Source organism: Anser anser, assembly GCF_964211835.1.
Source record: "Anser anser genome assembly, chromosome: Z".
NCBI classification, from domain to species: Eukaryota; Metazoa; Chordata; class Aves; order Anseriformes; family Anatidae; genus Anser; species Anser anser.
Genome location: NC_139723.1, coordinates 58,735,547 through 58,763,083, shown reverse-complemented (window position 1 = coordinate 58,763,083; position 27,537 = coordinate 58,735,547). Strand labels below are relative to the sequence as shown.

Genomic DNA, 27,537 nt, shown 5'->3' with positions numbered 1-27,537 from the left:
CAGCTACAATTGTGACACTGACATTTTAAAGGGAACAATAGAAAACTGGATATAATACAGTGAAATGATTTGCGAGACAAGGAAAATGCTTTACAACGAAAACTTTATCAGAAAGACAACTGAGGATGTCGTTTGCTCTCACAGGAAATTTATACTGGGAACTATAGGGTTCCTCAATTTTGCACAGAAGATATAGCAATACAATTGACTGGAAAACAAATCAACAGTAATTGAAAGCCAGGAAGAAGACTGTTTTGTTTTGTTTTTTAATCAGTATCTTTTATGCAGTAGGTTATTAACCAGTGAAAATAATAACTAGATGAGGCAGTTTCTTCTTCACCTGGTACCTTCAAAACAGAAGGCTGTATATTTCTGTGAAGAATTACAGTAAACAAATACAAAACAGTAATCTCTAAACCAATCACTATCTAAAAGCCTTACTTAATCCGTATTAATCTATTTTAGCTACAGAATATTTTGGCAACCCAAGTACCAATATCACCAAAAATGAGTAGCGTTACTATCCAGGTTTCTTTGAAGAATCTACAGATCTACTAATACTTACAATGCCCTAACCAAGTAATTTTTTAGTTTAACCGAACAGGGACAGATGGCTGGCAGGGAAGAAGGTACACTTTAACCTCCCTCAGACAAAGAAGCCTCCCCCAAAAAACAACCTACAATATTTACTGAAACAAAACCATAATAAAAAATGTATCTATTCAGGGGCATACTATTTCATAGTAGGAGGAATTCATTATTGCACAAATAAACCTTGGAAGCTCCTCAGAAAATTCAATATTCTCCTTGCTTGACTACTGAACCAGCTGCAATAACAGATCTTCCTTTCAAGGCTGGGTTCCAGAGCAGCTTAAGCTGATTTAAAGCCAGGTTTTTGCAGCCCCTCCCTCTGACTGACTGTGCATTCAAATGTAGTCCATGCAGAGCAGGAAACAGGCATATAAATTTGGGATAGGGACAGGAGACAGGCAGGACTTTGCCAGCTGGGAACATTATTGGCTTAAACTTCACTGAGCCATGTCTATAGTGCATAATAGATTTAACTGCTTTTCCAATATTCAGAAAGGCTGAAAAATTGTTGATCAAACTTGTTCAAGATTGATCAATAAGCTCTAAGTTACTATGATGGCTGAACCCTGTACCTCTTTCAAGCCTGCCTGGCAAAAATTAGGATACAGAAAGAAATGAAAAACTAAACTTCACAGACAATGACTGAAATATTAAAAATCCTAATTAAACTAGGGTTTAAATTCCCAATTATAAATGGATGTCCTCAGGATAAATACACTTACTGTGAAACAGTAAATTTCATACTTTTCTTTGTGTCTAAAGAAAAGGCAGTATAAAATCCAAAATAGTTATTTATCTCAAAGAACTGTGCTACATTTCACATATCAGTCTATCCTAACTGAAAACCAATAGTTTTGCCCTTAAGTCGAATATTAACAAGAGCATTCAACTTCCAGTAGTAAAGTCCTGAAAGAAAATTTTATTTATTTTCTAATATGCAATCATTTTTAAAGTTTCTTCAGGTAACTTAAGTCATTGTGCCACAAAGGCCTTAGATATTAGACCAAACTCCTCCACAATATAAATGTATGATCTTAAATAAGCTCAGAGTCAAAGGTTCGGAAAACTATTTTTTGCAAAGAAAGGCAAAATGTGAATTTATGTTTTATACACGTACGCATAAACTTATAAATGGAAATAATAATCATAGCACTGATTATCATACCTTGTGAAGAGACACAGCACAATGGGATAGCAAGTGCTTTTGGGGGTTACCAAAACGTAACAAATGACATAATAATGGCAACATACCTAATGGAATACTAATAAATTGAATATTTTAGTTTTATACTAAACACTAACACTATCTTTTAAACACTGTAACCATTTTCTAAATTTGAGCAATTCAATTTTTACTTATCTCTTGCTCAGCACCAAGTCACTGCTAACAAGAAAGAACCTAGGCTGTACTAAGATCTACTTCTTAAAGGAGAATGCAATGAAACTGGCTGTTACAGGAAACTATGAACTTTGATTTGCATTTAATTCATTTACAGATCTCATTTCTGATCATCTCAGATTCATTTACAGATGATCTTTCACTTTCTGAAGTCACGAGATTTTGATAAAGAAATATTCTTACTATTTTAAAAGCAAAGTCAATATTAACAACGACTATTTTTTTGTATTGAAAATATTTAGAAAAAAAACTTTCCTGTTTTGCATAATCATATGTAAAAGTCATTGGGCAATTTTTTTCTTATTATGGATCCTGCATAAATATAGAAAATTAAGAGAAGACAAAAATGTGTAGTGCAGACACAGTGCTGCCTGGTAAAAGCTACTTTTCAGCCAATTAAGAATTTAAACTTTTCCAAAAGTATCAAAACAACCCTGTGGATATGTCTATTCAGTTAGTGATGAAGCTCAGCCCTTAACTCATAAATCATATGAACTTTTGTCTCAGCCCATTGCCTTCAACTTGATAAAATCCTTCAGAAGTGAAGTAAAAAGAGAAACAGCTCATATGAGCCAGCTGGAGTTCACTCTTACATGTTACCCAGGCAAAAACATTGGTAGGCTGACAGAATCGTGGAAATCAAAGGCTTAATGTTAAGTAACTTCCTAAAGCATCTCTCTGCTATATAAATGCACTTCCAGTCTGTTTCGTGGCTCAGTTAATAGGGTTATTTTAAGCCACCAGTTCCAACAAACATTTATACAAGGCACTGCATGTCCATCTGGAAGCAAAAGTGAAGAGTCCAAAAGAATTAAAAGGCATTATTTCATAGCACCCTTTAGCTTCACTTGACTGCATGTTGTTTCCTGGTTACAGTGTACAAACATGTCAATCACTGAAAGGGAGGAGGTGTGCTGCTGTAGTCAAATAGAGTTGTGACTGGTAAGAAGCCGTTCCGACACTGTTAATTGCTATGTCACGTCTCACACCGTACTTGATCATTACATCTGCAATTCAAGATGAAATGCAATTAGAGGGAGGTTCTCTAATCTGAGAGAGGAACCTAACATCTTCCTGTCCTTGTGGCAGTTGTCATGGAGTGTGCCTGACTGCCGTTAGTGCCAGCCCTTTTAGAAAAAGGAAGCAGCTTTCTTACAAGAAGAGAGGATACCCTGCTTGCAAGCCAGCCGTCAGTCACTGTGGAAAAGCCTTGAGATGGGCAGACCACAAGTACCACTGACAGCTGACAGTCTGCTGATAGGCACTGTGGGATGCTGAACAGGGGTAGTCGAGAATCAGGTACTCTGCCCAGTCCTATAGGAGAGTGTAAAAAGTCACATACGAGATCTTACAGGGACACATGAGAGCGGATCCAGGGGTACATGGGACAGAATCCCCAAGGAGAACTGCAGACACTCCAGAGGACCACATGGCCTGTCCTAGGACTACCCATGACACAGCTGGCACTACGACAGTGACCTGCCAAACTTCAGACCTCGTCATTTCATCCACAGGGCAGGGAAGCTGTGTAACTTGGGTAAACTGCACCTATGTTTCAAAACAAAGTGTTTTGGTGACCGAGCCCATTTCGTCTTTACACTCTCAATTTGGTGACAGACCCATATTTAAGCTTTCAATTTGATGTGCTTGTCTACCTCAGAATCATAGTTACATTTTTCTTAATAATCTGATAGGCTAATTGGTAGCTCTATAGACTGATTTATCAGTAAGTAAATGAGGATGGTTACAGCATGGCTGGGGAACATAAACTTTGCTGTTTGTTTTCCCTAAGCAGAACTAAACCTAATGATGTAGTATTGATTTATTCAATAGTATTTTTTTTCATCATTCTGCTCTAAGTCTTCATCCCAAATGCAATTCCTTACTATACCACATTATACGTGATTGACTTTCCTTTGCAGATGCCAGGTAATGTTTGAAAGTAAACTTTTATCAACTTCCTATTCACCATTAGTTTTTGTAACTACATGTTTGTGAGGCAGTCAGTGTAATTCTTTTACATTGCATCAATGTTATATGAACACTTTTTGATAATCTAGATGGAGTCTCTCCATTTCTCACTGATGCTACATGTGAGTACAGTACTGTATATTACAGCAAAAAGACACCATCCTTGCCTAATGGGAGTCAGGTGTATCACAAGCAACAGATCCATGTTTGACAAAGATCCTTTTTATTCTGGCTAATTAAGCAGTTGGACACACCCACCTGTTAATGGTTTTGCTTTGTATAGCCAGTGCTTGCTGTATCATGTGAATGTAAACCAAATAGGGCACATTCTGAAAGAAGGCTAATTAACCCCTCCAAGTGGGAAAAAGTTATTGCCCAAGCCCAGCTGCTGAACGTGACAAGATTAGTATTTCTTCAGTCGAGCGGACAGTACTCAGGCAAAGCTACTATGCTGAAAATTAACCTTTTCCTGCATATTCTGTAAAATTTCATGTTGTCTGTTAAGTTCCCCAGAGATTTTTTAATACACTGAAATTCACAATTGGAATCCTTCTGTTTTCTAGACTTGAAATATCACGGCTAAATAGTTGAAAACTACCTAACTTGAACAATTAGTTATCAAGTAAGATTGTTAAAATGTGTCATATTAACGATTAATGTTTATCTTTTTACTGGACTGCTTCACTCTGAACTAATTGACTTTTTTTAAAGCTATTAGAGTACACAAAGTTTTGTTCAGCTGCATATGCCTTATTGCCTACACAAAATGATATAGCAGGTTTTAATTTAATGCAGAAAATAAAAGCCTGTTATTTACTTTCAAGTGCAGCAGGAAATTTCTTTTTTCTCCTCCAGAAGGCTAAATAAAACATCCCAGAAGGTAAAGTGAACAAAATCTTGTAATCCTACACAATAGTGACAAGCTTTTAATGGTCAGAATAAAAAGCTAATCTTCAGATCTTATGTATTTATAATGTTGAAACACCAATATACTCATTAAGAATTTCTGGCCACATAATGTGTTTCACAATAAAGGAAAGCTTCCTAGAACATCTAATTTCAACATGTAATACAGAATGCTTGGTTCCTGAACAACAGCATAAATTGAAACAAGACTTAATAATACCCTAGAGTTTTAGATAAGAATTCTTTCTTAATATTTGTGCAAACATAAATTTTATGAATAACTGCCTTCAAACAAGAGATATTGAATGAATTACAGGGAAACATTTATTTGTATTAGCAGTAAAGCAGAAGGCAGTTTATACGTGCTATTCACAGTGAAAAAAAAAAGGAATATTGTAAGTAATTTTAAGATATTAACGTATTTTCATGTCAGAACACCAATTTCTTACTAAACGTTGTTTGATCGTTTGCCTTCTCCCTGATTCTTAGGGATACCAAAGTAGGCAGCTAAACACTGAAGATATAAAGACTGATTCCTAAATATTTCAGTTAGCAACATGCATTTCATTACTCTTTTCAGCTTTTCAAGGATATATGGGTAGAATAGTGGTTAACTGAATGGCACAGAATAAAGTATATAACCTGATTCTCTGGATTCACATATAATTTCCAGTAGTACAACCCTACAATAGCAGAGTAACAGCAAGAGGAAGTATGGAAATACACACAATGAAAGGGACCAATGAAAGTGGTAACAACTCCACCAAAAACAAACAAACAAAAACCAAACAACATTCACAACATCAAAAAGCAATGTCATCAATTGTCAAAATGAAATTCCACGTTTCCAGCAGATCACAGAGAACAAACACATGGACACGTATGCTGAATGACTACATCATGACTCTCATTTTGATCGACCTACTAATTTTACCTGTTAAAACTCCAAAATTGTATTTACCCTTGGTGGGTAGCATATCAATATTACACATCAGGCCTACACATCAATACACAACAACAAGAAGGTTACATTCACAAACAACAGGACAAAACAAAACTCCTGAGGAGTTTCTTTTGTTGTGGTGAGACTCTCAAGTACAACAGCTACAAGAGACAAAACTAACAACTTATCAAAAAATATTTTAATTCTATTATCGGGCATTGATTTTTCAACTGGAGATTCTTTAAGTGGGAAAACCTAGGTGATGCTCTCTTTCATCCTGCCAATGATGTGAAAGGGTGTGAGGAAGAGGGCGCTGATACTGCGTATCAACAACTGGCTGTAGAACTAGCGTTGGCAACAGCATTTGGGGTTCTGTGACCATGGAACTCTGTTCGATGATCAACATCTACTTAGGGAAGATGGCATCTACCTCACTAAGTGGGGGAAAAGAATCTTTGCCAGCCAGATAGCTAACCCCATAAGAAGAGATTTAAACCAGGAACAACTGGGTTACCAGCAGTCCTGTAAGGGTTTGGTGGACAGGACTGATAAGCAAAGGGCCTGGCGTGATATAAATGAAAGGCAACGTGTAATCAACAAAACAGGGCTTAAGCAGGGTCATCTCAAGCATCTGCAGGCAAAAAAGTCCTACAAGGCACCATTATGGAGAAACCACCCAGAACCCTGGGAAATTAGTATGCTGGGGTATCTCTCTGAAGTGCTTGTACACTAACTAAGGCACATAGCATGGGGAACAAACATAGGGAATTAGTCATCTGTGTACATTTCCAGGACTATCATCAGTATTGTAGAGTAGAGAGAATTCCTTATACAGTGCTTCTTTATCAGTTCTTTTGCATTTTTCTTAGTGGACATCCTCTCTCCACCCCACCCCCACACTCCCAGAGTCTCTTTTACCACTGCTTTGGTTAAAAAATTGCAACGTTTTTTGTTGAGATTAACAAAAAGTAGTTTTATGATATTCTGTCCTGGGCCACGGAGGTGCGGAGGGTGGACATAATCTAATACTTCAGGCACTGACTATCACCACTTGAGATATTTTGCCTAACAGTCAATGTTTTCTGAGGAAGAAAGTGAAAGCAGAGCTCCACCTGTAACAGATCATTCCTCTCACTTCTGTATTGATGATATGATACTGGAAGTAGATTCAGATTTCACTTCAGAGGTGAGTTGGGTTATTTTTTTCTAATGTGCTGCAATCCTTTTGTCGAAAGAGAGTGTAAGTAAACATGATACTAATGAAAGAAAGGGAGAAAATTTGATATGAAAATGGAAATGACACTTGTTTTCATCACTCAGTAGATCAAAATATAAAATGAAACAGGTAAAGCATTATAGTCATTGGAGCAGCTACTTAACAGAATGACCAGTTTTTACAGGAAACAGTTTCTGTTCTCTGTGCATTACCTCCATGTTACAAATTTTCTGTTGTGATGCTTCCTGTGATATTTTCACAGAATGGCTGAAGATGGAATGGACCTCTGGAGGCCATCTGGTCCAACCCCCTACTCAAGCAGGGACACCTAGAACAGATTGCCCAGGGCCATTTGGACTAAAACAAATGAGCAAATTAACCCAAATCCTCTCTATATTGGAATATTTGTAGGCTTGCTACAGTGATAATTCTATGTAATCATTTAAACTATTCCAGGTTGAATGGACTGGATAAAATCTCACCAGTTTCTCCCATTTTGTGAGAGAAGGATGTATGTCTTGCAGAACAGCAGATGATTTAGTGATTACCTTCTCCTGTTAAAAACAAAGGGACTAGATCTATCTTTCACTGGTGCTTTCTTCTCCTGTAGTGTGGAGGCCCACTTATGAAACACATAGTTTTATTCTTGCCCACACACATATCACAAAACTGTTGCCTTTAAAACAGAAAAATGAAAATATCTTGTCTGACTTACACCCAGACTCCTGACTAGACTATTTGATTTAGAATAGGAAGTGTAGTATTTTGTCTTATTTGCTTTCTTGGAATAGTCTGCAACTATCTGACAGGAAACAAGACTGGAAAGCAGTTTGTAAACATGTAACGTCCTTCTGAAGAAGACAGAATAGACCAATATCTATGTAGTGACACCTTAAGGTAAATAGTGCCTTTGGGCCAGACTGGTCTTGACCCTCAAAGAGGTGTTCAAGTGCCAGTGACATCTCATGAAAGCTGGAGAAGAGAAAAAAGTCTCACTTTTGCTCTAGGTTTCCTTGTCCAAGAGTCCAGAAGCTTGGCCTTCTTGACCTCAGAGACTAAAACCTACGAATGACTGCAGATATCAGAGCCAACAATAACCATTATGCTTATGGGACTGTACACCTATGACTTGAACAATCTTCAGTGAGGTACAGAATAAGCCAAACTTTTGTGAACTGAATTACTTCAGTGCAAAGCTCCTTTACTGATCACACTCAGACATGAATTACCTGGAACAGTCTGGCAAGGCATGTGAACTCTTCCTTGACAGCAGAGTAATTAACTCGCCATGGAGCTGCAGTCAGCTCAGAACACCTACATAGCTTGCTCGTTGCTGTCCGAAGTACATCATGTAGATGTGTCCTTTGAATTGCCACAACTGAAATGCATTTTTAACTACTTCAAGGAAACCACAACTTTCTGGTGTAAGCAGTTGACCAAATAACTCGCAAAGACTGGAATCCCAAAAGATGAAACCTATCCTCGAGGAATTTTTAAAAAGTAGTATTTTGAATAACTCTGTGTCTTAAACCAACACAGATTGATGTTTTAGGACATCTTACTTACCAGGAGGTTTGTATGTTTTTATGCTATAATCTGATATATTTTATGGATCCGCAGAGAGCATCCTTCTCCCTTCCACTTATGATTATTCCTGGCTTGACAGCATTTGCTATAGTAGCACATATGTCTCTGCAGATACTTAGGAAGTTCTGTTTTATGTTTCAAAGAGGATTTGTAAGGACTGAATGGTTTAATGGACTGACAGTGGAACATCTACTTATTTATTTCTGAGAAATTTAAAAGGTACAAACCTCAGCACTTTATGTGCTGGTTATTCAGATTAGATCATAAAAACGTTTCTCATATCTTTTATTTGTGGTGCTAATTGTAATTACGCATGATATTAACTTGCTTAAGTGAAACATTGATACATGGAAGTTTTTCTGATTAAGCTCTTTCTCTTCAGTTTTCATACTGCTACATTTTCAGACACAATCATTACTCCATAAAGAAAATGGAAAGCAAAGAAGACCAACAGCAACCTTGACTGTATTAGGAAGGGTGTAGCCATCAGATGCATCTGTTCCACACTTGAGACCACTTCTGGAAAGGTCTGTCCAGTTTTGGACTCCCTACTACAAAAAGAAAAATGATGCAATTAATTCCAGCTGAGGGTCACAAGGATGGGCAGAGGGCAGGGGAATCTGATGTGGGAGGAAAGGTTGACCAAACAGGATTTATTCAGACTTGAGACGTCTACAGAGAAATCTTATCACTATCCATCTCCTTCCTAATGGGAGTGTATGGAGGTAACAGAGCTCGAAAACTACCAGAGATGCACAGGGACAGGATGAGAGGGAACAAACACAAGTTGGAATACGGAAAATTTTAAATAGATACAAGGAAAAAACAATTTTACTACAAGAGTAGTCAAATAATGGAAAAGGTGATATAAGTGTGGAATCCCCATTCTTGGAAGTATTCAAAACTGAACTGGACACGCACTGAGCAACCTGGTCTACTTAGCCTGGTTTTGAGCATGGGATAGATTAGATAAACTCCAGAGGTCCCATCCAGCCCGTATTATGCTGTGATTCTGTGACTGAAATTTCTATCACGTAAACAAGGACTATCGTCTAGTAGTAGAAATAAGAGAAAAAGCGATAAAATACATTTTTATTGCATTTAATTTTGAAATAAACAGTGATGTTGAGTAACATAAAATAATCACATCAAAACAAAACAAAAAACACAACAAAAAACAATCACATCAGGTTGGAGATGTGCCAGCTTACAGAATTAGTCTGCTCAAAGAGCACTTAGACCATCTCAGCCTTTACTAACCAGTACTGTTAGTCATTCTAGGGTTATACTTTTTCCTTCAATTTCTCTGGTTAACTGTCCATCTCTGAACTAAATACACAATCTCCTGAAGAAAAGATGCACAGGTAAATTATTTCCCTCCTAAATGTCATGACATACCTTTATAACCTCAGAAAAGGTACACCAAAGTATTTTTAGTGATAAACAAGATTATTTTCTGGTTACCAGAGTTTCTCTGAGACAGGCTCCCCACACACTCAGTCATAAAAAGTAGCAATTTCCTGATGTCATTGTAGCAAACAGTACTCATTGGAGAAATGCTTGCATGTCCTTGTTTCCTACCCTTTCAGAACTGACAAAAAGCAAGACTTTTTAAAGTTACATGGCACTCCAGTCAATTTTCCCTCCTTCCAAAAGTCTTATAATATTAGGATTCCAAGGAAAAAGAAATCCCAGTAGGAATTTTCAACATGTATAGTCCACTCCAAAGAAAATGAATTGCATAAAAATATTCCTTATTTCTTCAAGTGTCCCTCAAAGATTTCTTGATATGATAGAATAGGAAGTGTTACTCTAACACAGACTAAAAACTGTATTAGCAATTTTCACAGATAGCCAGGGAGCCATAATTCAAAGTTACTAATTAATAAAACTACAAGGAGGAGACCTTCATTTTGGTATTGTACTGTGTTTTTTTGGTTGTTTTTTAATGGGACGTCTTCTAAATGCTAAAGATGACGTTTATGCTGGAGTGACTAGTTCTCAAATACATCAGTGATCTAATAATGTAAGTCTAAAACAACTTATACTTTCTCTGAAAAAGGCATGCCAACCTAAAAAATCCTAACAACATTCTTTCTATGTCTCATTTATCTGTTCTTGACTCATCTAACACTGAGGGGGTAAAAATCAGAAAATTGGTAGTGATCAGTAGTTACATTAACCTATATTCAGTTTAACCAGCTATTACGATGTCTAGTTACTGCTATTTTGCTATTTTCTAGGCATCGAAATGGAGATAATCGGTCAGAAAATCTGGAACATTTAAGTTTCCCCTAGATAGCTTCACTTACATTTAAGGAGTCCGTATGCAGAAAGTGAAAAACCATACTAACTGGCTGCAGCAGCTGGCACATTCAGTTATGGAGAGAACGTACTCAAACTCAAACTACGAGAGGTTACTGACAGTTTGGCTCCAGATTCTACTGGACTGTAAGAGTGAAAACAGTTTCTCTGCATTTGCTGCACTGTGGTGTGTGATACCCAGAAGAATAATGGGATATAAAATTAATATGAGTAGACTGGAAGCTTAAGTTTGAACCAAAGTTTAGAAGTTTAGTTTTAAGGTAAGAATACTTCCAATATATACTTTCTAGTTAGAAGAAGAAAGAAAGACAGTTTGGATCTGTACATCACCTTCACAAATAAAAGATGAAAAGAAAGCTCTTAGAGGAAAACAGAAAGATATCTCAAATTTCTCCACAGTATGCTTCTCTCAGTATGCTTCATGTAACTTTGCCTCATTAATAATGAAGTTCACTACTACATTGTTTGTTCATCTTGTTTGGAATATATCATGGTATCTTCCTGCCTCCAGCTAACAGAAACAGGGAATTATTTGTGCACTCACTGCTAAAAACCTTGCAGCATTACAGCAGCAGGCCTGCTGTCCTTGGTGAAAACAACACCTGTCTGATTCCTACTGCATTTTTTCTCACAGCTTTTGTTCTATAAGGCTTCATCCCTTGAGTCTTCTTTACATTCCAAAAATTACACTAATTATACTATGCTGATTCTTTTCCTATAGAAAGAGCAAACACACTGATGACATCTGGAACTTGCACTGTATAAAACAGCATGTACAGACTTTCAGTACAAAAATCAGTTTTATTCCTATAGAGTTAATACACCAAATCTCCAATTCTGCCCTTATTTCAGGGAGCAAGCTACTTTCACTTCCTAGAAACAGAAAGTAGGTCTTACATTATCTGCAACACAAATCAATATGTAGTTTATTTCGTAACTTTAGGAGGACAATTGTAACCAGCAAATCAACAGAACTTAGCTGAAAGCCACAAATGCTCACAGCTACTCACTTATTTAGGATATACAGATAAATATTACAGGCGCTTCTGCCAAGGTTGCCAAGGTTCAACAAAAGCATGCAAAATCTCAACCATTGTATGGGGAATATCTTGACTGCAAAGGAATACTCACCTAAATGACAGACACTACATAATCAGGTATGTGTTTTAAACAAGTTTGCTGAAGTGTTACTTCTCACAGTGTATAGACCAATTCAGCTGTTACATTTACATTTTTGTATCTGAGATCAACTGATAAATAGAACAGTGACAAGATCATGCCCAGAAGAATACTGTTTTGTTTGTTTGTTTGTTTGTTTAAATTTTTTTGGTGAAAAGCAATGATTTTCCTCTCTTTTATTTCTCTAGATTATAATTTAAGTTTCTAATACAGACTAGAACAAAATACCAAGTGATTGCAATATTTATTTTTGGCTTATGCGTTTGTTTTTGTTGTTTTCAACATTGATTTGCCATGTTCCATTGTGTTATTCCAAAGTATACAATACTCTCCACATACCAAATCCTTAATAGTTTTCTGCTCCATATTTCCTTAGTTGTAATTTTCCAAGTGGGAAACTAAACAGTTCCCTGTATTACAATAATATCAAGCAAACAGAATTCCCTTTTTAATTCCAAGAAATAACGAAGAAACAAAGCAACAAACAAAACCCCTGAACTCTGCCACCACAATTAAAGACTGGTGTGTTCCCAAGCGATTCTTCATTTTTGGTGAATCAGGAAAATGACACAATTACATCAATTGTTTTGGAAAGGCAGGAGAAAGAAAAGTAGTTCAATTGATGCCATATATATTACTTAAGCACAGTGACCATACTTGGGGGAGTTTAAAAAATGGACAGATTCATGCTCTGATTACTGTTGTACCCATTGTAGATCCGTAATGAATATGTTTACCAATAAGCCAAGTCTAAACGGTTTATTCACATTTGAAATGTCAGGGCTGCTTATTAACCAGTACAGAAGCCAGTCATATTTGCTACTTTTTCAATTACTGTATTTAAACACTTCAGGCAAAACAAAATTTCTTTCTGAAGTGCAAATTACACAAATCAAGAACACTAGGACGAGCTGCATGCTTTATTACACACTACAAGAAAAGACTATCAAAAAACAATGAAATTTTCTTCCTAACTTTTAAACTATTTACAAAGACAGATGCTATGCATTTTCTAGAAACAATGAAGTCATAGGAACATCCTTATTATAGTTTTGTGATGTTTAGCAGAATCAGTGCTTTTTTCTTCCTTCCTGTCCCACCTTTCTCTCCACCTTCCCAAAAGTATCAAGTTCCTGGAGAAAAGTTCTCTACCCTAGGGAACACTACTTGCACATTACTCCTACCTAACTCAAACCTTAAAAATAGAGTAGTTTTGCATTGTGGCAAAAAAATATATATATTCATTTTATATTTTCCCTCTTGGTATCAGAAACATGGCTACTTCTGAGCCACAACACGAAAAAAATCAGTATTTACATGGTCTACATTTACAGATGGTGCATGCAAAGAAATTATAATGTAATTATCACCTAAGCAGACACAGCACATTAAGATGAAACAAGGTGCCTGCAGTCTTCAGGCCAAGGTTTATATAGCAAAGTTAAGGTCTTTTTCTTAGGCTTTGCCAAAATTTTACTTTAAAATATAAACCCATGCCCCATCCCTGGAAACGTTTAAGGCCAGACTGGATGGAGCCTTGGCCAACCTGATCTAGAGGGTGGCATCCCTGCCTATGGCGTGGGGGTGGAGCTAAATGACCTTTAAGGTCCCTTCCAGCCTAAGCCACTCTGTGATTCTGTGTATTGTTAATAACATCAGCTGTTACAAAGAATGTGAAAATGCTAACAAACAATACAAAGTTATATGTATTAAAATACATAATGAAATATTAAAAATATGTTCCTGAACTACTGGACAGGAAAAATAAACAGGAACAGTTATACATGTATTGAGGTGCCACAGTGTGAGCTAAAACAAATTTATGAAGTTATTTTGTAAGTTGCCTTCTACTGACTTTAAACAAATACTAAAATAATGCAGATACTCTGAACTGAACCCTTTCTACCTACAGAACACTGAATTAAACTGAACATCGATACAGCCTCCACATGGCTATTACTGTGCTATGGGAACACTTCCACATTTAAACCGCTGACATGCAAATGTGTATGTACCACAGAATCCCTCCTGTATTTAAGAAATATTTCCAGTATCAGCTATCTTGAAATAAAGATTATCTAGGGAAAAATGCAGTTTCAATAAGCTGGGTGTTTTGATCAGAAAAAAAAGTATCAAAAAGAGAATGAAGAAAATTCAGCGGGTATAGACAATGAAGTTCCATCAACTGTAGCCATGAAATTTTATTCAGCAAGTATGTTGTAAAAAGTTATTAGTAAAAAATGTAAGTGGCAAACCTTACAATACCAAAAGGACCATATGACATAGATTCCTATTCTGCATTCTCCAGAATATTAATAATGATGTGGAAGCAGCTTCAATATTAGGATGATACAGACACTATGCTAGCTATTCTGAACTGAGTGTATGTGGAAATTGATAGTAACTTAATGAAAGCTAGTATAACACACTTATAGAAGCATTATTTGCCTCACACTTGGTATCCTACGTGTGGACAGAAGTAACGTGTCTCACACTTGGTGCTCTGTAAGTAACACACTAAACTAGAGGGGTATGAGTGTGTGTGTGCGTGTGTATAATTTTATTCCATGCTCAGAAGAGAATAGTTAGATCTGCACAACATAACCTATTCCATAAAAGCTACTGTTTACTATGCCAGGAGAGAGTGACCATCTAAAATCACCCTATACAATCTAACTCTGCACCTTTTATATTGAGTTGTAAAGAAGAAATACAACACATGCAACAATGCTCACATTTGTAGCACAGCAACCTGTTGAGGTCCAGTACACTTTGCAAACTTCACACACTGTATCACTTTTATTTCTCATTTCGGAATGAGAAATATACAAGAAAGATAAGAAAATCCAACTAGGTTTACAAATATACACATTTTATGAGTGAAATTACTTCTTGTAATGACAGCCATTTGGCTCATAGTGGCAAAGTGTGCAAAGAACTACCTTTGAAAAAGCATACATGCTGCACCTTCAGGCAGACTACCACACGCAGGGTTCACATGGGCAGGAAAAGCCAGCCATCGAACTCCCCTTTGGGGGTCTGTGATCAGTGCCGAAGCACAACTCCAAAACATGGTAGGACAGGCGTGTCTGGGGTGGTGGGAGGGACAAGAGGACACAGAGGGTTGTGGTGAGGTTGGAGGGGCACAACCAAGTGAGAGCATCCACAGGGCCGATGGACCTGTCCTAGGAGTCGGTCCATCGGGGGCCCCCATGCATCCTGGGCCATGTGCAAAGAAGAGCCCAGTCCTGGACTAAGAAGCCCTGCTGCTGGCACCAAACTGCCTGCCAGGATGGCCATGCGCTACTGCTGATGCAGCTGTGGGGCTTTGCACTGTGCTACAAGACACAGACATTGCTGTCTGCAGAAGTGGAAATCCAGAACAAAATGCCAACTTTACAAGAATGTGTTGAGGGATGGGGAGGGAGAAGGGGGACGGTAAGGAGAAGCCCCAGTGGGAATCCCTAAAAGGACTGTGCAAAGCAGAAGAACCATCTGATGGGCTCATGAATCAGGAACTCTTCTTCCAGGTAAGTTTCAGAGGAAAGAGTAAGTCCTGATGGGAGCTCCCTTTGCCCAATGCTTAGGGGGAATCTTACAGCTCCTTCTTACACCATGATGAGGCGCTCTATGTTTCCTTATCCTTAATTGCATACACGAAGATAATGGCTTTCTTTTTAGACCACAGTTACTGTGAATACAGGACACATTTTCTATTACATTTTAAATGCAGCCTGCAGAACCATGCTCTTGAGAAACAACAGCTACTTAAGGAAGTGCAAGGGGGTGTTGCAGAGCCTAACAACAAAGCCTACTTTCAGGTGCAGTAGAGTGATAGGCAAGAAGGGTAAACATATGAGCTAGTCTGTTAGAAGGAGACTATTGATTAGGAAAACTGAATTAATTTTGCAGCACTCTTAAGTGTTTATCAGCAATGAGCTATGGAAACTAAAATGTCCCATACATGCAAACTACATTTCTGAACTTACTGATGCAGTAGGAGAATATCTCATGCTAGGTCACAGGGTTGTACCCTGCAAAGGACTTACTGATTACTGCAGCCCACTGCAGAGTAAGAGTTTGTGCCCACAAAAGTTGAGTGAGTATGAGTGAGGATGTCTGCAGGAACAGCATCACTCAAGTTGCTCTCTCAAGCCTCAACAGGATGTCTAGAAGTCCAGCTTTCCCCTCACCCTCAGATGTAGCACAGGAGGAGGACAGGGTGGCAGAGTGATTCATGGAAGCCACATGCAGCAGTGAGCATCAGATCTAGAGATTTGGGGCTTGGAGATTTGCAGAAGAATAAAGAACTGTTATATGAGATCAGGTATTTATGAAACATTTGTTTGGGGTCCAGAGCAAATTTCTGACCATTTATGTTATTCGTTTGAACATTGTGATTATGCTCAGAGCTGTCTTCATGCTGTCAGCAAGCTGAAGCCTTTATTTTCACACTATTAATTTAAGCAATATAAATGCACAAAGAATTTTAGACTGTGTTAGCACTCAAATAGTAAAAGCTGTGTTTCTATGAGACTTTCTACTTGGCTATCATTATTATAAAAGCCGTTGGGGGCGGGGTACACAGTACAATCCCCCATTCTAAAATTACAGGCAAACAACTGCACTGTTTAACCAATCTGAGTAATGGTGACATTAATCTTTTTTGCTGGAAGTCTCAAAGCACTTACTGGTTTGACTTGCAAAAGTGTCAAGTGCTGCAGGAGCTACAGAACAAACAGAGTGGTCTGTGCACGTGAAGATGATGCTAAGATCCTCTTGTTTGAGGATCTGTTACATATTAATATATATATATTGCATTATTCTCCTATTTGAGAAGAGAAAAGGTTGTACAATTTAAAGGCCAAACAACAGCCTCAGATTTCCATACATCTGTTTTCTGTTTTTAAATGATGAATATAATTATGGTGTAAGGGACATCAAGAAGCTATTTGGGGTAAGAAACTTTTGTGACCATTATTCTATACTTTATAATCCCATCCACACTTGTAAGTATTATAGATGACTGTGCAGTTAATACAGGTATGAGGATAACCTAACTGTGCTGACAAATGCCTCGCAGGACTGGGGAATGTTTACAGAAGTACAAGGCCCCAGCTATTAAAAAGCAAATTGATTTTTCTATGGGAAGCATCATAAGTGTAACCACAGGCCTTAAAGTCTAGAATATGCTATGAAGAGCTATTCAGCACTTCATGCTCATGATCCAGAACTACAGGGCTGTAATTTTTTGTGATAAGAAATACATGCAGGAAACCAGGACACATGTCCCAGATTACGTTTTGACTCTGAAGTTAGCACCAGATGCACCCTGGGACAAAGAGGAAGGGACAGAAAAGCAAACTGAGGGAGAATAGGAGATTGAAGGGGAAATATGTTTTGTGGTATTTACTTTGTTGTTTATGGACATAAAGTTTAAGGAGTACATTTTGCTAGCACCTAATGCCAAAGGCTATGATGGCTACTTAATTGTTAGCCAGCTTATGAAGAAAAAAACTGACAAATGATCCCCCAAAGTGGTAAACTTGCATAGAGATAAACAGCTTGAATATATACAGTTCATAGACTCTCTACATTTTTGCCTGTTAAACTCAGTAGCATTCCCCATGCTTTGGAAATTAAGTGCTGCAAATGTTATTTCCTCCTTTTTTTCAGCAGTGCTTAAAACCAAAATTACATAGCCCCTCTTCCAACTTGAATATTATGGGTTGACAGCATGATGTTTTGAGGAGAAATAGCAATTCTTGGCATGGTACACAGCTAATCAAAAGATTTTTGACTTGCAAAAAGGATGCTATTACTGTAGCCAACAGGATGCAAAGGTATGCTTGTAGAATACACAACAATGAAACTGTGGTGTTGACTTCAAGCAATATGTGCATTCTATGAGAAAACGGAAGGTGAAGAGATTAATGTTCACCTCTACATAGACTCCTCTCGGCATACTATATTCACCTCTCCTTACTAGTTTATGTTTCTTAAACATAGCATGGTAGCATTTCTCCCTCCAGAAGGCTATCATTGCTGGAAAAAGATATGCAGCTCCCTAAAATCAATGTCTTATTTACATGGCTGAAAAGGAAAACATTCAAATCAATCACATACTGCAAAGCAGTGAATACAAAGTAGGTGCCTACTTGTATTGTTATGCAGTCATTGACAGGGTGCCAACAGCTTTGAATAGCTTTTTTTTTTTTTTTTCTTTTTTTCTCTTTTTTTTCATGGCTGTATCAAATGCTTCTATGAAAATGACCAGAACCCTCTGACAGGGATCACCTTTGGGCATTTTTATTGCATGTCACAGCAAAAGATGGACCACCTGAAGAGTATAGACATTAACATCAGATCTATGTGGGAGCATGAGTGGACTGCTATGATGAAATCAGATGGGATGCTCACAGAGTTCTTAGCCAGAACCACACTGAAGATCCTGCTGATAATCAGAGATGCACTTCTTGCAGCAAGACAAATGCTATTTGTCTTCATTACAAAGCAGACCTCAAGAAAGGTATACTACTATGATTTTACTAGCCTCTGTACCTTCAGCAACAAACCAGTCCTCAGTTGGACAGACTGAAGTTATTTCTGAGAATGCCAACACTATGATGGGCTACTTGTTCTGATCAAATTAAGATGTATCTAGTAAAGGTAGAGTGCCGCCAGTATCTGGGGAAGGCAGTGGATGATGAAATGACATTCTCAAAAACACAGACTCAGCATCATATAAAAAAGCTAAAGTGTATACAGCTGCTCTGCAAAAACACTTGGAGAATACAGAACAGAGAAATCAGAAAAGGGGGAAAATAACTCACTTTTCTAGAACACAACAAGACAGAAGTGGAAAAGCCACCTGAAACTCCTGAGGCCCCTGACCCTATTATTCAGGAAGCGTTGGATAATATGCATCTATAGTATAGGAATGTACAAGCACACCTACAAAAGCTAAGGAACACAGACATGTTTCTTCCTGAGAAAACAGGGAAGACTTGTATACCAGGATTTCATCAAGGGGACAGCATGGCCAGTTTAGTCTGAGATGCCCTTAAGATGCGTGCCTCTTTAAGATGGAAAATACCTAAAGACTGGAATGTTTTTCCTGAAGCTATGGCTGTGGTGAACGTCCCATCGTTTGTCCTGGGTAATGCAGTAGACCAGGCTCTCTTGGAACAACTAAAGTTGAATGATGAGAACTGAGAAGCAACACACAAACCAATGTTAGGAGAAAGCTACCTAAAACCCCAGCAACTCACCCTATAATATTTACTGTCATACATCAGTTATCATGAAATTTTAAACTTTGTTGTCTACATTTAAAAATAAATATGTGGTGGGATAGTTAAAGAACACACACACAACCTTACAGGTGGATTCTCAGCTTTATTTACACAATACATTTATGAAAATCATTACAATAAATAAAGGTAATTTTACACTTTGTTTTCCTTACAACAGGATCATAGGCCAGGACTATAGCTGGAGAGTTCATGCCTGAAGATCTAGTGGAAGAATCATAGTAAAAGGCTTTCTGCAAAACATACAGCCTTCTGTTACCCTGCCATTTCTTACCTGGCAATTTCAAAAGGTTATGCCTTCACTGATGTCATTCTTACTGTGCAGTTATTGTATTTGTCAGCCTCACCTGCTACTTAACAGATAGCTCTACGATGCTCACCTAGTCTATAGTGAAGTTCCAGCTGATATTTTGTGGGAAAAATCTGGGTAGCACAAGGTGGAACCTGACATCTGCCATCCGTATTTTCCCTCAGTTTGAACTCCAATCACTACGTGTCCTGGACTTGGGCTGCTGTTTCTTTCTTTTCACTTTCACAGCAATGATTTCATAGATGTTGTCCTCACTGAGATTCACTTTTAAAGTTCTTCAGGATAAAATGTTCCCTCACTGGTTTTATGACCATAGCTTATTAAGCTGCACAGGTGGGTAGGTACTTGTTCCACCAGTTTCAGCTACTATGAAAATTCCATTCATGAAAATCTACTGGTAACCTTTCTCAAAACGCTTTTGTTATAAACACTGTGATATGCTCTCCCTTTTCAAGCAAAGGTGCATATTCTTTAAGTGAGTCCCAGGATTTGATTTTCCAAACCCTCACAGAGTTTAAAGGGATCACATCCACAGGCCTGGCACTAATAGGTCTGTAGATACTATGGTTATAGCCCCTTATAAACTGATAATGCATCAATGGAATGAAAAGTGTTGCACACCAAAATATCTCCACTTCTCAGTTTTAAGCATCCCATTAAAATACTCTGTAGTGAAGACTTTTAATTCATTACTGTAAGCAGACGGTGAGTATTACACTGCTGTAACAGCTTCTTTAAAGGCTGCTGTAAAAATCCTTTCCCTCATCAGTCTGTAGTTACTGGCATGCGCAACACCTGATAAAAATTGCTTTAAAAGCCCTGGTTATATCAGAACCTATTTTGCCCTTTAAACCAGTAGCAAAGACATGCTTGGATAATATGTCTATCATGGTACTTAAGCTGTAATAAACACCACTGTCTTGTTTCAAAAGCTACAGTACATCCACCAAGTCTGTTGATATTGAGCACGCACCTCCTCTATATCACAATCACCTTGTTTCTTTTAAAGTGTTTTCATGGAAACTTGTGTAAGCTGCAGGCATTTTGGTTAACAAGCCGAATAGCCACTTGGTTTCACTTCGTATCAACAGTTGGATAAAACAGGATTTATGTCCCCAAAGCTTTCCACCTCTCCAGCAGCATAGTAAAAGAGTTTGAAAAGATAAGGTAGTACTGACATTTCTGCTGACCTGCCATTACTACAAACATATAAGAAATTGAACACTTGGCCATGGTTTAATTCATGAACAGAGAGACTTTATTAACAGGTTATGATGCATGTGAGTCACTGGTCAAATTGTTCCAGGTTATTTTTCCATTTCCTTGAAAGCCACTGTCCACTCTCTGTTCTACCACTGCTGTAGGCCTGGGTAGGAACACTTCTTTCTTCTGCCTCCTCAGATGGCCAGCTGGAGCTTTTTAGAACGTTCTATAAGGACATCGACCTACGGATAAGGAAACACATATAACACAAGCCTGTACCACATCTTGGTATAAGAAGGAGCTGTAAGATTCCCCCTAAGCATTGGGCAAAGGGAGCTCCCATCAGGACTTACTCTTTCTCTCTGAAACTTACCTGGAAGAAGAGTTCCTGATTCATGAGCCCATCAGATGGTTCTTCTGCTTTGCACAGTCCTTTTAGGGATTCCCACTGGGGCTTCTCCTTACCGTCCCCCTTCTCCCTCCCCATCCCTCAACACATTCTTGTAAAGTTGGCATTTTGTTCTGGATTTCCACTTCTGCAGACAGCAATGCCTGTGTCTTGTAGCACAGTGCAAAGCCCCACAGCTGCATCAGCAGTAGCGCATGGCCATCCTGGCAGGCAGTTTGGTGCCAGCAGCAGGGCTTCTTAGTCCAGGACTGGGCTCTTCTTTGCACATGGCCCAGGATGCATGGGGGCCCCCGATGGACCGACTCCTAGGACAGGTCCATCGGCCCTGTGGATGCTCTCACTTGGTTGTGCCCCTCCAACCTCACCACAACCCTCTGTGTCCTCTTGTCCCTCCCACCACCCCAGACATGCCAGAACTTCCTCATTTGACTTGTGGAATGGGGCCCCCAGCCATACTTTATCTCAGAATTTAATTTATACATTTAAGTGAATTTAATATTCACCTTTAAAGTTTAATTAATTTCATTAGTCCTTATAATGAACAGTGTTGCACATTTTCTATGTGCATTTTTAAGGAGAGAGATTAATTTTATGTATCTTTACACTATATATATAGTGTAATGCAATAAACAATACTTCTATAAAGCTATATATGTATACGAGGTATATCAAAATATAAGCACACATATTTCTACAGATGTGTGAAGTGCTCTATAACTAGTTTTAATACGAACATACATACGTATGAGTGCCCATATACATTTATGCAGGTGGCAACTTTCTGGCCCAACAGAAACTGGCAGCCAACCAGAGAATGCTCTGAGGTCACACGGCTTTGATGACATCAGCACTGGCAGCCAGCTGCAGGGCAGGATGAAAGCATGCGCATTATGAGGTTGCCAGACACGACGACCTCCTGCCATGAAATGGTGGACAGAGCGAAGCGTAGCAAGGCCCCGCACCTGTGGCAGGGAAGGGCCTCCTGCTCCGCTCTGCTTTGAGGAGCCAGCACTGACAGAATGGTGACTCCACGGGGCAACGAGGGGTGGGAAATGGTTGGTGTGAGCCCAGGGTGAGGGACTTTTGGGCAAGCGGAGTTGGTGCAGATGGGACCAGGGTGCTCCCACGCCTGGCGCAGGTTGAGCCCTGGCCTTGTGCTGCTCCCCACCTCGCCGGTGGCCTTGTCCTTTTATCGGTTTTCAGAATGGTGCATGGTGCTAGCGGTACAGCTTGTCCTGTTCTGCTCTGCTTTGGGTAAAGCATCAAGAGCTGCAAGAGCTCCAGATGGTCCCTGGATGCTCTGTACCAAGTTGGCGAGTCAGCAATGACAAAACGGTGGCTACGAGAGGCAACAAAGCAGGGTGAGATAAACCATTATGAAAATTTTTAGGCAGCATATTAATGTTTGATAAGAATTTCAGTCTGTCTTTTCCAAAGAACTTCCTATGGTCACTTGATACTGAAAAAATTGCTTTTAAATGACAATCACTTTAAAAAAAAAAAAAAAAACACATTTCCATTGACTTGCAATAGATTACTATTAAATTAATTGCACAGGTTACAAAACAGTCATACTGTTTTTATTGTTTTCTGTTTTAGCAAGACTCAAGTTTCTAAGTTTTTCTAAGCAAGAAAATAAATAAAAACTAATAAATAAGATGAGTGACTTGAACAGGAAGTACACAAGCAGTATACAAAATGCAGATGCAGAATCTGACCTCAAGTAAATAGAGGTATACTTCCTTTAGCTAGCCATCATAAATTAAATAGTTACTGTTATCACACATCCTGTAATAAATGTCAAAGAAAAATTCATTCAGGAGTTAATATACAACAAAGTCACAGTGTATTAACAGTTTATCATAACAGTTACTGAGAATTATAGTCTAACTTTTATATGAAGATTACTGTATCATTACGATAATGAAGTGACTAAAAACTTTTTTGTGCATTAGTTTAAGATTAGCCGTACATTATTTGGAGCATTACATTAGCAGAGCCAGAAAGCCGACCCAGAAAATGGGAGGACGAGGCAACTACTAACGAATGCATAATCCTTCAAATTCAAAGATGGCTGCAGATCCAAACCTAGTGAAACAGGCAAGGAACAACTGTATCATCTATAGTATGCCTTTTACACTAGACAACATGAAGTTAATTTTATTGAGATTCTTCCAGCTAGGAGAAGAAGAACAAAAGCACAATAAAATATAAAATAGCTTAAAAGATGGTTTGATTGAACCATTGAGTTTCAAACATGTTCACTCACTACTAGTAATTCATGGAGACCGCAGTCTTCTCAAAGCTTAGACTCCACCCGAGTTTGCAATTCACTCTAACATGATATAGTGAGAGCTTCAAAACAACAAAGAATAATGCTGGGAAAGATTTAAGTAATCTCCACACCTGATTTTTAATTCAATAAGAAGAAAAATAGCTAATAAATAAATAAAACAAAAAATGGCAGAAAGGAAACTACTACTACTGATGAGAACATAAACAAGGAAAGTGAAAGTTAATGAAAGGATTGCATCTAATCTCATTAGGAAATTCTTTTGGATAATGTAAATCTCATGCAACAACAACAAAAAAAAAATCAGAAGACTTAGGACCTTTCCCTCTCTTCCCACCCCAAAAGGAAATAGAACTACTTTGGTGCAACACCTGAAATTATCATCATGTAATCAGGAACACAGAAACATAACCATCATTACAGAAAAAAAAAAAAAAAAAAAGTTTTAAAAGTTTGATCTGCTTTTTGAATAAGTTTTAAGCTTTGCTTTCTTGCATTGTCTAACAATGATAAGGATTAACGTTTGGGAAATAAATGGATAGATTAAGAAAGACACTGATAGTCGAGTTCCAAAACAATTCTTGTTGACCGATCTACGATAAACAATTTTAGCCCTCAATTCAGTCTTGTTTATTCCTTGTTGACTAAGCTATTGTCAATTTTGTGTATCGTTTCCTCAATATAAATAGGGGGAAAAAAAACAACCATGGAATAAGCATTGAAGGAAGAAAAGATGGTGAGACAAGACTCGTGTCTCTTAAATACTAGTAATTTTGTTTCAAATTCAATAACTTAAGTGAGAGGCTAAATCACAGTATGAATTTATGTTGAGTGTATTGACAAACTTTAAAAAAAAAACATACTTTTGAGAAAAACAATTAAACTAATACTTGAAAGATCTAACTAAGGATTAGCTAAGAGTAAGTACGGTCCCAAATGGCTTTGGGTACTTAGGCATAAATAGCTTGTTCTGGACAAAACAGAGAACAGACTAAGTCTCTAGATTAACATGCTCATTTCTGGATCTTCTTTCCTCATCAAATAGAAGTGACACACATTAGAGATAAGCATACAATTTATAAAAACATGTTAATATAAATCAGAACCATCTTTCACAAAATAAAACTACATATCTTGAATTATTTCCTATCAAAATGGTATGTCGTTGATATACCACTTTATATCCCATTGCCTTCCAGATTACATATTTGGATTAGTTGTGAAGTTAATTGGTTTATTTCAAATTGGGTTAAAATGTATTTCAGAATGTAAAATACAGAACCTCTTCTCTTTAATTTCCATTGCTGGTGATGCCAACAAATTTTTAACAAGAACTCCTTTTTGAAAAAAATATTTTAGTCATTGTTGTATCCATACTAAAAGCAACTGAAGTGGTAATCACATTTCAAAATTAAGTTCTGAAGTGTTAAGGATTATACATTTAGGACAATTTTTTAGGTTCTGCAACATGGCTTTTTCTTGTAAAGAGGAATGTGACTGTCAATCATTCCTTCTCTTGCAATACAAATATGCTTTGCAGCTTTTACTTGTCACTCCCATTACATGTAATGTAGGCAGCTTAGCACTAAATCAATTTAAGAAACTGCAGAATTTAAATACATACATTATTATTATGATGACAGAAAAGGCAATGAATGTCTTGCAGCTCCATTTGCTTTCTTTGTTAAGGAAGAAAAAGCTAATTACCTGCAGCTGTCAGCCATGAAGACCTAGACCTATTTAAATCAACATTAGCCTTGGACAAGCTAAAATATTTGTCACATTTAAATTCCATTTTTTCCCCTTCCTGAAAAGCAAGATTTTATTATAAAACAATAACTGTACATAGAAAAGTGAACAAAAGCACGAGACATAAAAACTCTAAGGATTTAATTTTTCAAAAAACATTCCCTATATTATTTTAAAGATGTATGTGACATTCAATGAGAATTACTCATTATTTCACTATTTTATCTAGAATTTTGACAGTTGTAAAGAAACTCTATGTATACAAGAACATAATCTAAAGTCACAAAAAATTGTTGTTGCAAAATTATACTTCATGTCGCACTGCTCAATATTTTTAAAAGGCTGTGAATCTCACAAAAATGTAAATATTAACATTTATATTTAAATTCAAACTTCAAAGAGAATCCTGAAGTCTTGTAGAACTATGAATTATATGTAGAATGTTTCTTTTATAAAGTTTTAAGTCACTCACCCAAGATGTGACCTTTTAAGACTTGGTTCTTTACTGTCTCCTTCTATCACAATCTCTTCTCTTCAGGCAAGTATAAGAAAAAAATGGACAGGGGGGACGAGGAAATGGATGGATGATAAAAGCGTACATTCTGTTCTTATTTTTCTAACTAGCTGAACTACAGAAACTGCCATATCTAGAGCTTTAGGGAAACCTTATTTATTTTCCCTACGTTTTTGTCAAAAACTGAACATGACTCTATTTTATAAGAATCCATCTAAGATATAACAGTATTGAAATTCTATTCCACTATTCCTACCTGGAATGTTTTGATACTGTTCCCCATTTCTTTCCCACTGTCATCTATAGCACATAATTTAATCAAAATATTCCTTCTCAATTCTCTATGCTGTATTTCAAGTCTGCCCAACTGTCTTCAACTTCCCTTGTGTATGCTTCCACAATCAGTCATTGATTACCCTTCTTCCCCAACAAGAATCTTTCTTTTTCAAGACCCTGTCATATTCAGTCAATTGTCAATATAGGATATTATCTGAATACAGTACTGCAAATGAATGGACCAATTTGTCTATCAATCTGCCATTTTTAAACTTTCTTAATTTGATGGTATTTCCTATGAAATTAGCTGAAGGTTTTTTTTTTTTTTTTTTTTAATTCTTTCAATTTCCATCGATACCTTCACTTCAGATGGAGATTTACATCGCACAGAGAAATGAAAATTACAGGAAAGTTCCCGATTTCCATTTATAAAGTGAATCTTTCTGGCACTCATTACAAGGAACGTTGGCTAAAGGTATTTTGCTTGACACAGATTTGCCAAAATTCATCATTTACTTCTACATGTTTTTTCAGCCTGCTCATCAGCAACACAGTCTAGAAACCTCACGGATTACAGTGAACTATCATTCTACTTGCATGCATATTTAGACATCAAATTCAAAGCTTTTAAACTTCATATATGTGAAGAATCTTACACCATAAATGGAGAAAGTTAATCAAAATCTTGATGTGTCCAAAGGAAAAAGAATATCAGGAAGATTTAAAATTAACAATTATATTATTTTTAAATATAATTTAGATTAGTCTACATTTGTATATAGTGAGCAGGTTACCTTGTATCAAACACAAATGTAAGAGTCTAAAGTCTCTCTAGATCATACAGTGAAATGAAACTTCAGTGCTTTTGCAGGACAACATCTCGATTCCAGAACAAGAAATACTTTTTCCAGCTTTTTTGCCTTCTAAATTTACATACATATTTTAAACTGACTGGATTAATTCTTGCTGAAACACTCAGTAAGAGGAATACAGACTAAAATGTTTAATTCCACAGTGGGTGAAATGAAGGCAAACAGTACAAGCAAATTTTAAGTGTTCTTTCTTATCCAAGAATTTTATGACTACAGAATACTTCCAGTTAGACATTCAAATTCATTTCTATGTTACATAAATTTTACCAAAATAAAATCTAGACATATCTCTTTCAAAGATTTCTGCTTGGTTTGTTCTAAAAGAAGTTAAAGTAACATTTTAAAGGTTAGTATTATAAATCATAGAATCATCAAGGTTGGAAAAGACCTCCAAGATCATCTGGTCCAACCATCCCCCTGCTACCAATATTACGCACCAAACCATGTCCCTAAGTGCTTGCTACATACAACCTTTCCTTAA

General features: G+C 37.3%; 1 protein-coding gene across 12 annotated transcripts in view; it reads right to left on the bottom strand.

Moving 5' to 3' along the window:
* The window catches only part of RFX3 (regulatory factor X3), a 127,662-nt gene that overhangs the window by 68,169 nt on the left and 31,956 nt on the right, over positions 1–27,537 (bottom strand). The window contains exon 2 of one of the 12 annotated variants that reach the window (XM_083817784.1): positions 9,072–9,164. The exons of 9 other annotated variants lie outside the window; for them this stretch is intronic. The gene's annotated coding sequence lies outside the window, so the exon portion shown is untranslated. 2 more of the 12 variants (XM_083817787.1, XM_083817786.1) reach the window with 2 other exon arrangements.